The sequence below is a fragment of the Microtus oregoni genome, unplaced genomic scaffold, assembly GCF_018167655.1.
Source record: "Microtus oregoni isolate MIOR12 unplaced genomic scaffold, Mior012 000002F_ref0000024, whole genome shotgun sequence".
Taxonomy (NCBI): domain Eukaryota; kingdom Metazoa; phylum Chordata; class Mammalia; order Rodentia; family Cricetidae; genus Microtus; species Microtus oregoni.
In genome coordinates, this window is record NW_024543061.1 from 16,063,708 (window position 1) to 16,076,969 (window position 13,262).

The following is a 13,262-nucleotide window of genomic DNA, read 5'->3' on the forward strand; positions in this document are numbered from 1 at the left end:
CACCCATTGCTGGTGGGAATGCAAACTTGTGCAACCACTCTGGAAAGCAGTGTTTCGGTTTCTCAGGAAATTCGGGATCAACCTACCCCTGGATCCAGCAATACCACTCTTGGGAATATACCCAAGAGAGGCCCTGTCATACAACAAAAGTATATGCTCAACTATGTTCATGGCAGCATTGTTTGTAATAGCCAGAACCTGGACACAACCTAGATGCCCTTCAATGGAAGAATGGATGAAGAAAGTATGGAATATATACATATTAGAGTATTACTCAGAAGTAAAAAACAAGGACTTCTTGAATTTTTCATACAAATGGATGGAAATAGAAAACACTATCCTGAGTGAGGTAAGCCAGACCCAAAAAGAGGAACATGGGATGTACTCACTCATATTTGGTTTCTAGCCATAAATAAAGGACATTGAGCATATAATTCATGTTCCTAGAGAAGCTAAATAAGAAGGTGAATCCAAAAGAAAAACACATAGGCATCCTCATGAATATTAACCTTCATCAGGCGATGAAAGGAGACAGAGACAGAGACCCACTTTGGAGCACCGGACCGAAATCTCAAGGTCCAAATCAGGAGCAGAAGGAGAGAGAGCACGAGCAAGGAACTCAGGACTGCGGGGGGTGCACCCACACACTGAGACAATGGGGATGTTCTATCGGGAACTCACCAAGGCCAGCTGGCCTAGGTCTGAAAAAGCAAGGGATAAATCCGGACTAGCTGAACATAGCGGACAATGAGGAATACTGAGAACTCAAGAACAATCGCAGTGGGTTTTTGATCCTACTGCATGTACTGGCTTTGGGGGAGCCTAGGCAGTTTGGATGCTCACCTTACTAGACCTGGATGGAGGTGGGCGGTCCTTGGGCTTCCCAAGGGTCAGGGAACCCTGATTGCTCTTTGAGCAGATGAGGGAGGGGTACTTGATCGGGGTGGGGGAGGGAAATGGGAAGCCGTTGCGGGGAGGAGGCAGAAATCCTTAATAAATAAATAAATTAAAATAAATAAATAAATAAAAAAGTTGGAAAAAAAACAAAACTCTCTGAGGAACGTCTACACTGATTTCTATAGGGGCTATAAAAGCTTAAATTTCCAGCAGCAATTCATGAATATTCCTTTTATTCCATGTCTTACTAACATGAGACATTTGTTTTTATCTTGACCATTCTGACTGCTACAATATAAAATTTCAAAATAGTTTTCATTTGAGTTTTCCTGATGACTAAGAATGTTGACCATTTGTTAAATGTTTAAATGCTTTTAGGTCATTCATGTTTCCTCTTTCAAGAGCTGTCTTTAGATCTGTGCTTGATTTTTAAATTTGGTGTTTTGTTATATATATATATATATATATATATATATATATATATATTTCTGTACATATATACTAGATATTAGCCCTCTATTCGATGTGTAGCTGGTCTAACATTTTCCCAATTTTTGGCTGCCACTTACTCCAAATGAGGATGACTTTTACCATGCCAATGAACTCAAGATTACTGTACTTTCTTTTCTATCAGATTTCATGAGTCTGGCCTCATGTTGAGGTATGTCTTCGATCCATTTGGAGTTGAATTTTATGCAGGCTGGTATATATGGATCTATTTTTATTCTTCTACATGGTGTCATCCAGCTGAACCAGGAATATTTGTTCAACATAATGTCTTGATTTTTCTAGTGTGTATTTCTGGTTTTATTACAAATAAGGTGTCTACAGACGTGTGAACCTATTTCTGGGTCTTCAAGTATATTCCATTGATCATTTCTGTCAATATAGTGATGTTTTTATTATTATATCTCTGTAGCAGTTGTTTTATTAGTCAAGATGTCTTAGCTGTCCTGGATTGTTTATATTTCTGTATGAAGTAAATTTTCTGTTCAGCATATGGGAAGTATTGTGTTGGAATTATGAAGGGGATTACATTGAATATTAAATACATAAATTGTTTTTGCAGGATCATCATTGTTACTATAATAATCCTATTGAGCCATGAGCATTAGAGACTTTCCATCTCATCATATCTTTTTTTCAATTCATTTTTCAGGGTCTTAAAGTTTTAATAATACAAGTCTTTCACTTTCTTGGTTAGAGTTACCAAAGATAGTTTCTACATTTATAGGATGTTGTGAAAGGTAGTGTTTCTCTGATTTCTTTCTCTAGCCATTTGTTTAAAGGAAGACTGATGATTTTTGTCTTTTTTTATTTAGGTGCTCTGTTACTTTGTTTAAAGTGTTTATAAGGTATAGGAGTTTCTTGTTGGATTTTTTAGCATAATATACATAGATGATCTTAGTATCTGCAAATGGATAATTTGAAGTCTTACTTTTCTGTTTGTATCTCCTTGATCTTTCAGTTGTCATATTGCTATACCAGAGAATTTGAGTATTTTATAGAATAGGTATGAACAGAGTGGGCAACCTTGTCATATTACTGTTTGAAGTGGAAATGATTTGAACTCCCCTCCACTTGAGTTGATATTGGTCATGGACTTGCTGTAAATTGATTATACTGTGATGAATTATGTCCTTTGTATCTCTAAGCTCTTTAGAACTTGCATCATGCAGTGGTGTTCAATTTTGTAGAAGGCTTTTTTCTGCATTTATTGAGATGATCATGTGGTTTTTGCCATTCAGTGTCTTCTTATGGTGGATTATATTTGTAGATTCATGTATTCATCCCTCTGTCTCTGGGATGAATCTTAATGTCATGGTAGATTTCGAATATGCTCTTGGATTCAATTTTCAAGTATTTTATTGAGAATTTTTGCATCTATGTTCATAAGTGTAGAAGTTTGTAATTTTGTTGCTATCATTAGATTTTATGTGGTCTAAGAATCAGGGTAACTGTTGGCTTATAAAAAACTTGGTCAATGTTTTTTTTTGTTTTTATTTTGTGGAATTATTTAAGAAGTATAGGTGTTAATTCTTCTTTGAAAGACTGATAGAATATTACACTAAAATCATTTGACCTTTGACTCTGAGCTATTTTTTAGTTTTATGTATTGGTTATATTTTATGAAGAGTTATAGGTCTGTTTAAATTACTTATGTTATCCTAATTTAACTTTCATAGGTGGCATATATTGATATGATTACCATTTTCTGTAGAGTTTATAATTTGGTGGAGTATGGGTTTGTAAAATATGTTTTCATGAGTCTCTAGATTTCTTAGGTATCTGTTTTATGTTCCACTTTTCATCTCTGATTTTGTTAATTTAAAGATTCTCTCTATGACTTTTCTTAATTTGGATAAATATTTGTCTTATTTTTTTCTCAAAAACTAACTCTGTTTTATTGTATTTTTTATTATTCTATTGATTTCAACCCTGGGTTAGATAATTGGTTGTCATCGACTCCTTTCAGGTGTAATTTCTTCTTTTTGTTCTAAAGTTTTCATGTGTGCTCTTAGGTCACTAATATGACATTTTTACAATATTCCAGGTAGTTAGTACTATGATCTTGCCTGTTAAAACTGTCTTTAGTGGGTAATAAATTTTAGTTTGCTGTGTTTTCATTTTCTTTTCATTAAGAACTTTTTAAAATTCCTTTCTTGACACATTTTTTATTCAGTAGTAAGTTTTTCAGAATCCACAAGGTTGTAAATTTCCTGTTTCAGTTCTTGGTAGTCAGCCTTAATTCACAACAGTCAGAATGGATGCAGGGTACTTTTGTTTGTTATTTCACTTTTTTAAATTTTACGTCTGTTGGGACTGGTTTTGTGTCCTTTTATATGTTCCATTTTGGTGAAAACATCTTTCTTCTTCTATATAGCTTAATGTTTTTTCATATTTTTTCATGTTTCATTTTTCTTCTTCCTTTGCCTTAAAGGGTTGCAATAATTGAATATTTTACTGGAGGTTTAAAAATTAAATTCCATGAGAAATGTGACATAGAGATCACTTTGGTACCATCTACCCAGAGTATGCCATGCATTTCATAGCAACTCTTTTTTTGCAATCTTGTTACTGTCGTGTGTGTGTGTGTGTGTGTGTGTGTGTGTCTTTATGCTAACTGATATGCTCTTTGAAGGACCAATATTTTATTCCTGATCTCTGTAGCAACAATCCTAGCAGGGTAAAGTGTTTGCCAAGTGATCATTGACTTCTATTTATATAATCCTTTAGGGAAAACAGTCTAAAATAGGACTACCAAGTTCATCTTTTTGGGATCGAAGCAACCTTAAACAAATTTTAAATTTCTTAAAAGATTGATTTTTTTTCTTCTTTTAGCTACAAGCAATTGAGAATCCCAATTTGCTGAACTCTCCTGAAGATCCAAAGAACATAGTTAGTAAGTGATTCCTGCTTCTATAATAAATAGTTTCTGAGGAATCCCAGTGAAAATTATTTGTCTACTAGAATCTAAAATCCAGTTTAATTTCTTAAAGAATTTATTTTTATTTTTTTATTTGCTTGTCTGTCTGTGTATGTATGTTTGTGTCATGCATGCAATATGAATGTATAGTGTCTATGTTGCCTAAAAGTACACTGGAACACATGAAGATAGAATTAGAGTTGGTTATGAGCAAGCCTAGGTAGTTGCTGAAAAATAAATTCTGGTCTCCTAAGCCACAAACACTCTTAATTTCTAAGTCATTTCTCTAGTCCCCGATGTAATATTTATTATGAATTTCATGGAAATAAAATGAAATGCAATGGCTAGAAAAAAGTCATTCACATTTATAAAGTTGATGACACATATCCAAGATATTCTTGTATTTGAAATAGCAATGAGGAAACAAATCCCCTTCTGTGAATAGAATTGTGTTGCTAATGATTCAACAATTATTCTGTGACCTTCAGCAGACATAAAAATATACACAGACTCACATACACATGCTGACACACTTTTTCTATCTTATACACATATACACATGTGCATATCAAAGCACATACCTATACATGAACATAGACACATACACACTTTCAATATTTTGTACAAAACTAATTCAGCAAACACCCCCCATATCTGATCAAATACTAAATGATAATGCTTAAACTCTATCTGTAATTTTAATTGAAATTACCTACCCACACATAACCACCCGAAATTAATAAATATTTAATTTGAATTTTATTTACCCATGTTCTTCTTCCAAAACAAATTCTCTTTCTCACATGCATTCTCTTATGGATGACAAAAAAATAAAATATTCTTTCTCACTTTACTCAAGCAATAACTGACAAACTAAAGAGAAAAAGCCTAAAACAGATATGCCAGTCTCTTTATGATGCACCAGAACCATATCTGGACTATTAATTTCACTCCTGACCTATTTATTTCATTGCTCATAAGGCCAAGTTGTGCTGTAAATTACCCAGAAACACATACACAGACACACATACTCTCTGTCTCTCTGTCTCTGTCTCTCTCACATACACACAAAGTAAAGGTAATCAAATGAATATATGTTTAACATTAATGAACAAACAATTTTGAATGTAGACAAAGTTCCAGTCTTGAATAACTGCAATGGGGAAGGAGAGGCCAATAATAAAATATTTATTCTTTAGTTGTGTCAATACCTATTTAAACAGAATTATTGTGTGCTGTCAGAACTTATGAGGGCCTAATACAATGAGGATATTAATGCAAAGTTTCCCAGAAAAAATAAAAATATTTATATAAAATTAAAATTCAAAAGCAAATTCACTGAATGAGAAGAGACCAAAAAGCCTATTAGTCATGAAGAAAAAAAACTCTGAGGAGTGCAAAATATGGGATAATCAAGTTGGTTAATTAAGATTCAACTAGAGGACTGGATAGAGTGTAGGTACCTCATTGCCTTAGTTATCCAAACTTACAAACAGATACTAAAAGCATAGCCCTTACTCCTGAGAATAAAAGATAAACTATAGCCTTCAAATAATCGGAAGATAAAGAAGTGATTGTAAATAGTGAAATGATCAAACAAGGATCATGAAACCCTTGTTTTGGTCTTCAGCAAGTGTAATTTGGGGTCATTTCCCAGAGAATAATATAGAAATCATCTTGAAGGTAAAATGTATAATGTTTGTTAGTGACAGTCTTTCACAAGAATGCCATTAGAATCAGTGTTGTACTTCATTGATTTATATAAAAAGATGTTGGGCACCTTTTTGATTATCATATTTTTGATAATTTTTGTTCTTTGAAAATTCCACACATATATGAAATAATATGTTTTCCATACCCAACCCCTAATCCCTGCACCTCCTTCAGGATCAAATACAATACATCTTATACCTTCACATCCTTCATTTATTTCTTTGCTTGTTTATTTAATTACATGTTTATTATAATCCACTTAGTCTAATTAATACCCTTAGGTACATGGGTGTGGTCTCATCCACAGGAGTATAGGTAATCTAATCACTGTTAGATTACCACCAATCAAAGAAAAGTAATATTCCGCCTTTATCCTATGAGTTTTGACTTGATTAATTGTAGGCAGGTCTTGTGCAGGTAACCAGGTGTTATGTTAATGTGTTCCACAGCCATGTCATATTCAGAGGACAACATTGAAGACAACTCTCCAGAGATCTCCAAGCCAGGAGAATGCACTTCCACCTATAGTGGTATATTATTTGTGATTTAATAAATAAAGCTTACCTGAAGATCAGAGGGCAAAGCAGCCATACTAGTCAGTCATACAGGCCAGTGAGTGGGGTAAACACCTTTAATCCCAGGATTCAGGAGACAGAGGCAGATGGATCTCTATTAGTTCAAGGCCACCCTGAACTAAACAAGATGGAATCTGTCTAAAAGAAAAACAAAGCTCATGAAAAGACATGGGATCACATGTCTTTCATCCCAACACTAGGGGGGTGGAGACAGCAGTGATATAGCTGGGCACAGAGAGGAATATATGGGAGAAGAAACAAGAAATCAGTGGAGTGTGTGGTGTTGGGTGTGGGGTGTGGAGTCTTCAGGATTCATGGAGATGTGATCTCACCCATTTTCAGTCTGAGATAAAGGTAAGAGTCAGTGGCTGACTGCTTTGCTTTTCCAATCTTCAGGTAAAACCCCAATATCTGTCTCTAGGTTTTTATTACTTGTGCTACATTCACCAACCCTGGATGCCGAATATCCAGTTATAGATAAAAATGAACTTATGAAAAAAAGTCAAACTGATCCAGCAAGGAGCAAAGTCATCTAATGTGGAGAGGAATCTTCTCACCAGTGCTTATAAAGATGCCATGGCAGCTGCCTATACATTATCTGGGAGGGTTTTCTCAATTATCTAGCAAAAGATAGAAAGTGGAGAGGGGAAACAACAGATGGCTTAAAAATACAGAGAGCAAACTGAAACTGAGCTGAGACACATCTGCAATGATTTATGGTCTTTTTTGGAATAGTTCTTCCTCCATGCTTCACAAAGCCTTCTATTTGAAAATGAAGGGCAACTACTTCCTTTATTTGGCCGAGGTTGCTGCTCTTGGTGAAAAAGGACTTGCGGGCTAGTCACAGCCAGGCCAGCATACCAAGAAATGTGATCAGCAAAGAGGAAATGCAACCAACACATCCTACCAGACTGGATCTGGCCCTAAACTACTCTGTGTTATATTATGAGATTCTGAAACCTCAGCAAAAGTTGTTTTCCTGCAAAAATAGCTGTTGACAAAACCATTGCTGTTGAACTTAATACGTGAAGTAGAAAACTGAACAAAGAAAACACACAAATGATGCAGTTACTGAGAAACCAATAGACATTGTGAACATTGGATGCATGAGGAAGCAAAGCAAACGTCAAAGAAGGAGGAGAAATTTAATTGGTCTTCCAGCCTTTGTCTGCCTCATACTAAAATTCACACGGCCAACCATTTGTCATTCATTCTGTCTCACAAAGAGGTTTTTGTTTGTTTATGATTTATGGTGGGTTTGTTACTTCTATTTTAATATATGTACTTTCCATATTATCTTTAGTATTAGAAGAATAGACCCAGTTCCCAATTAACTTTAAGGAGTTACTCATTTTGATCTTGATGTGGCCAAGACAAAGATGTGGAATTTTGTAAGAGTTATACGTGTTAGGCTCACTACTTTTTGAATATTGTGCCTTCAGAAGTACCAAGGTTAAAGCTGCTTCCATGTCTAAGTAAACAAACTGTCTGCATATTGGTTTGTGCTGCTGGTTAATATAAAGGATAACTGGTTCCAGTCACAGTATAGTTATTGTGGTATTTCAAGGCTTGAATTACATGCATGGTTGTGGTCAAAATAGACATCCCACAAATGAACATTGAAATCCTGTCTTAGCATTCATATACCCTTGACTGAAGACTCAGCGGCTCTCATTACACAAAATTATGACCCAATTTACTACGGTCAGCAAAAAAAAATATTTCACATTTCATTATTTGTAAATTTATCTGCTATTTAGTTTCATTTATTGTGCTACATTATAAAAATGTATATTCAAATATATATGTATATATTTAAATTACTTTAGAAAATCTAAGAACAAATATAAAAGTAAAGATGCAATAAAAATGAATTTCTTAGTGTTACCTGCTCCATGGGTATTAGGCATAGTAGTAAAAAAAATCCTATGTTTTTAACTTTTGTTCTGTTTTTGTTTTGTTTATTGCTTTTGTGATTTTTTTCTTTTCTGACACTTGTATAACATGCATGTTTTGTAAAAATAGCTAACAAGGAAATAATTTGAGAAGACTATGGCTAGCTTTGTTTGATGCCGTATACAATTTTCATGAGCAAGAATAATTCTTAACAACATGTGTACGGTATCAAGTACAGTACATGTAAGTGAAATAAAAGGTTTATGAATGGACTTTTCAGCTACTTTTTCTACAGCTTTTCATAAAAATTAGTTTTGATGAAAATAATTGTATTCTTGGAAATGGATTCCTTATTTCTTCTTGGCTGCTTATGAAATTTTACCAATTTTTAACGCAAACTTTGCTGAAACAAAACTTGCTAATATACCTACCTTTTGCAATAAAGTCCATATACCTCCTGCTTATGCCCTCCAACTCAAAAACTGCAGTGCATTTTCTTTTCTTGGTTAGGGAAGATTGGGCAAAGACAATTTGGGTCTGAGACATATTTTAACTTGAGAAAATACAGTGTTCTTGTTCCACCATGCCAATGGATAGCACCAAATTGCTCTTGGATTTTCAGAATTTCTTGTAGCTCTTGCAGTCTGCCTCTAATTTCTTTACTTTATTTCTATCTGGCAGGTGCCCAAGATCACCTTTCTCCCTTTCTGTCTTCTCACCTTCTTGGAGGCTTTGAATTTGGGAAAAGACCACATGATTTCTGTCTCCACTGTGTCTAAAGTACCCTGCTTCCTTTCTCTGCTTTCACCTCATAGCACTCATCCCTCTGCTGTTGAACTTGTGTTTAACTTCCTGGAAACCCTACCTGGATTGCCTGTCACAGTCTCCCTTTAAAATGCTTCCTCTTCCTCAATGACAAGGTAAATGACACCCAATGCTCACACCCTATAGAGAGTGCTTTAAAAAAAAAACACCAACGAAAAATGCTATTTTAAAAGAGGTGCATTTTTTTTCCTTTTAGAATGTAAGCTTCTCAAAGACAGGAGCAATATTTTCTGCATGTTCTATTGAACCGAGTGCACTGCAAATGATCAACAAATGTGATGATGGTATTAAATGAATCTAGATGACACCGAGAAAGAAATTCCAAGTACTGATAGACAGCTCCTTTGTTTGTGATCTGATTATATCGGAAAATACCAGTCCATTTGGACAAGTTATCCCAAATACTGCTTTCAAGTAAAAATGCTCTGGTCATGGTCATCATAAGTGTTCCCTAAAGAAATAAAATTAAGTTTGTAAGCAATGTTGTGATTCATCTTAATTCATAACACATTTACTTGGAATTTGCCTGAGCCTCTAAGCCAAGGAGAATAAATCTATGTAGCACAAGATGTCATATCATTCAAGTAAATTACAAATGATGCCTGGAACCTGTTGCATTTGTGTAATTGGCTTCTCATAGGCATTTGGCATTGCTAAACTTACTTGTTTGATTTTGAAATTGTGATGCTTGTTATACTCAGTCACTATTAGTGCCCAAATATGGAGAGAGATTTGAAATCAAATAAGACCTTGAACGTTTCACTCTTTTTGTATTTTTCTATTCAATTAACTCTCTCACAATGGAAGTAGACATTGGAAAACTTGACAACTTCATTGTCAGCTTTTAATGGTTTGTACTCTTATAGTTTCCAGGCACACTTCACTCTTTCTTTGTCATTTAATTCTCCATGATTTCTAATTACTCTCTCCACCTGACTGCCAAGTTTCATTTTCTTCTGCACTGATTTATTTACGACTGTGAAATGTCCTCTGGATTTCCTGTAGGCAATGTTCCCTGAGAGTCTTCCAGTCTTCATCATCTAGGCATTTCTTGGCACCACATTGCCCCAGCTTTAGACCCACACTGTCCTGCTTTTCCTGTTAGTTTTCTTACTGACTCACATAGGACTAGATTCTATCTGAGTCTGTCAGCTTTACCACTTCCCAAATAAACCTCTTCAATGCCTGTGATGTTCCTTTAATGCATCCTGTCACTAATTTGTTTCTATATTCTCCCTTAAGCCTTAAAATATTTAAGTTTGCAATAGGTGATATAGACAAAATAAACTTTCAAATATGTAAATCTAGTACAAGTAGATCTAGCTTAAGATCTCCCTGTGCCAATATCTGTTCAAAACTAGAGATGAACTTGTTTGTTGATAAAATTCCTCTTTTTTCTTTGGAGCCAAATCACGATTTTTATTCTCTATAATATGTTTCTTCTGAGAATGTTCATCTCAATTTTCATCTGTCTAAAATCTTCATATATGGATAGCATAAGAGATAGAAATATAGATATCCTTCAATGCATTTGTCATTTAAGGGCTGCAGCAAACTTCTTAGACTCTTAACACAGTCCTCTTTGAAACACCTTCATATTAAAAACTGTAATTATAGTTTTTCTTAAATGTTCTTTAACACTAAATTTGTTTCTTAAAAAAGTTACTATGTTTAATATTTTATACCTACTAAAATAGTAAATGTTGCTAAGAGAACACAACTGCTTAATGTTTTAATAAACCTTTGTAACTTTTTATATAAAATATTAATTTGACATTTTATTTTATATATGCTAGAAGAACTGTAGGAAAAAACATAATGAACATTTCTCCCTTACTTTTCATCAAATAGAAATTAAAGACTAGAAAACTTGAGTTTCCCAACTTGAAGGTTAATGTACTTTTCATTAAATTTTATCTTATAAATCAACCTAAGCCTGGATTCCTATGATAAATAATTTCCTTTTCAAATGTCATGGCTTTGACAGGTAAGTTACTTCAGACAAGCATCCATTATTCAAATATTAAATCAAATGTATTATCGATATGAAAAGGAAATAGAAAAGAGTCAAAAAGTTATACAAATCTCAAAATCTTATATTAGGTCTACAGTGATATCTCAGTAACTTATATCAAGTGCTTTTCAATTGAAAATTGTGTTCTGATGCTTGACTAATTTAAATTTATTTAAAACTGCATTGTAACATGCATATCAATATTAATCTTTTACTTTACTTAGTTTTCCACTTTTTTATTTTGTTTTGATCAGAACCTTTTCTTCAGAAGCTCTGACATTATGCAGATTTTGAACTTCCTTCCATTAGTAGCAGGCTCTCCAATAAAGGTCATTACCCTCTGTAATGATTTAATGTGTGCACAGTAAATAAAACACGTTCCTTAAGGCCCAGTGACACTTCCTGCTATTGTCCTTGCTTTCACATAGCTCCCAAGCATGAAATCACTTCTGTGTGTATTGTTTCTACTGAAATTTTGAACAATTATTCCATACATGGGATTAATTAACCTATCTTTTTAATCTCTAAAGTAAGTTAGCTTTAAGAGATTAAGACTTTTGTCAATATTACCTTATTTTCACATGTAGTCAGAATACATAATATAAAAATAAGCATATAGGTTTTATATCTCTGGTTAACACAGAAAGGTAGTTGTTGCTAAAACTAGGAACTGTTTTCTTAGCTTATACCATATTTACCAATTTGAAGTATTTGGATCAGTGTTAAGTTATAGTGGCATTTCAACTATATTTTAAAAACTAAAGACTGCCTGAATATCTGAGAGTAAAACAGTACCACTGGTCAGCCTTACAGACCAGATTATGGTAACACACACCTTTAATCCCGGGATCCACAATGACACTCACTTTTAATCCCAGTAGTTACAATGACACACACCTTTAATCCCAGTAGCCACCCTAGTCTCCATAGAAATCAGGTGGTGCCTGCCTTTAATCCCAGCCTTAGAGAGGAATTTTAAGGGTGGGGGGCAGTCTCCAGTCTTAGTCTCATTCTGAGATTTCAGTAGGCAAGATCACCATTTCAAACTGAGATCAAGGTAAGAGCCAGTGACTGGCTCTTTTGCTTTTTTAGATCTTCATGTTGAAGCCCAGTTTCTGATACTGAGCTTTTATTAACAGTGTTTCATTAAATTCTATAATTTTCGTAAGACCACAAGGTTCGTTTGGTGTTTCCTGGTGAACATGATATATATCAGGAAGGTACTTCACAATGATCTCCTTCCAGATACCTAATACATTTTATCTATGTTATGAGATTCCTGAGTACCTAATTTATGTCTGAACTTGCAGTTTCCTTCTTTTGTAGCTGGTATGTTAGCTGTACTTTATGCAATATAAGAGTTCTGATTTTCTTTAACATGGTACTTATTTTTTAAACATTTATTAGTTTGGATTGTCTGAAACTTTACTTTTCTATCTGTCTGACTATTTGTTGCTGTGTATGTATACTTTAGAAAACTTTCAATATGGAATCTAGAATGGCCAAGAACTCTGACTTTTCTGTTTCAAGTTGCTGAGTGTAGTGAACACAGGTGTGCACAATCAATATTTTTTCCTCTTACCTTTTGTTTAATTTTAAATTTTCTCTTATTTTGCAAAGCTTATATTTTCACATTATTACTATTTCTGGGAAAGGTCTATAAAAATCACGTTTTCTTTGATACAGGTTTTTCAGATTTCTTACCTGTGTCCTCTGTTTCTCTTTGGGTACTTAGTTCCTGGAAATTCTGATTGATCTTCCCTGTGATAAATGTCAAGATCACAAACTTCTTCTCTATGTCTCTAGATTTTAAGCAAGAAACTGGAGAAAACATAAGATACATAGGGCAAGATATCAAGTCAATAGTCGCTTATATGTGTCTGTGTTCTAAAAACTACTTTCATAGAAAAATCTT

At 34.1% G+C, this 13,262-nt stretch overlaps 1 pseudogene; it reads left to right on the top strand.

Annotated features, from left to right (window-relative positions):
- The window catches only part of LOC121433709, a 49,792-nt pseudogene extending 42,094 nt beyond the window's left edge, over window positions 1-7,698 (top strand).
- The last annotated feature ends 5,564 nt before the right edge of the window (window positions 7,699-13,262 follow it).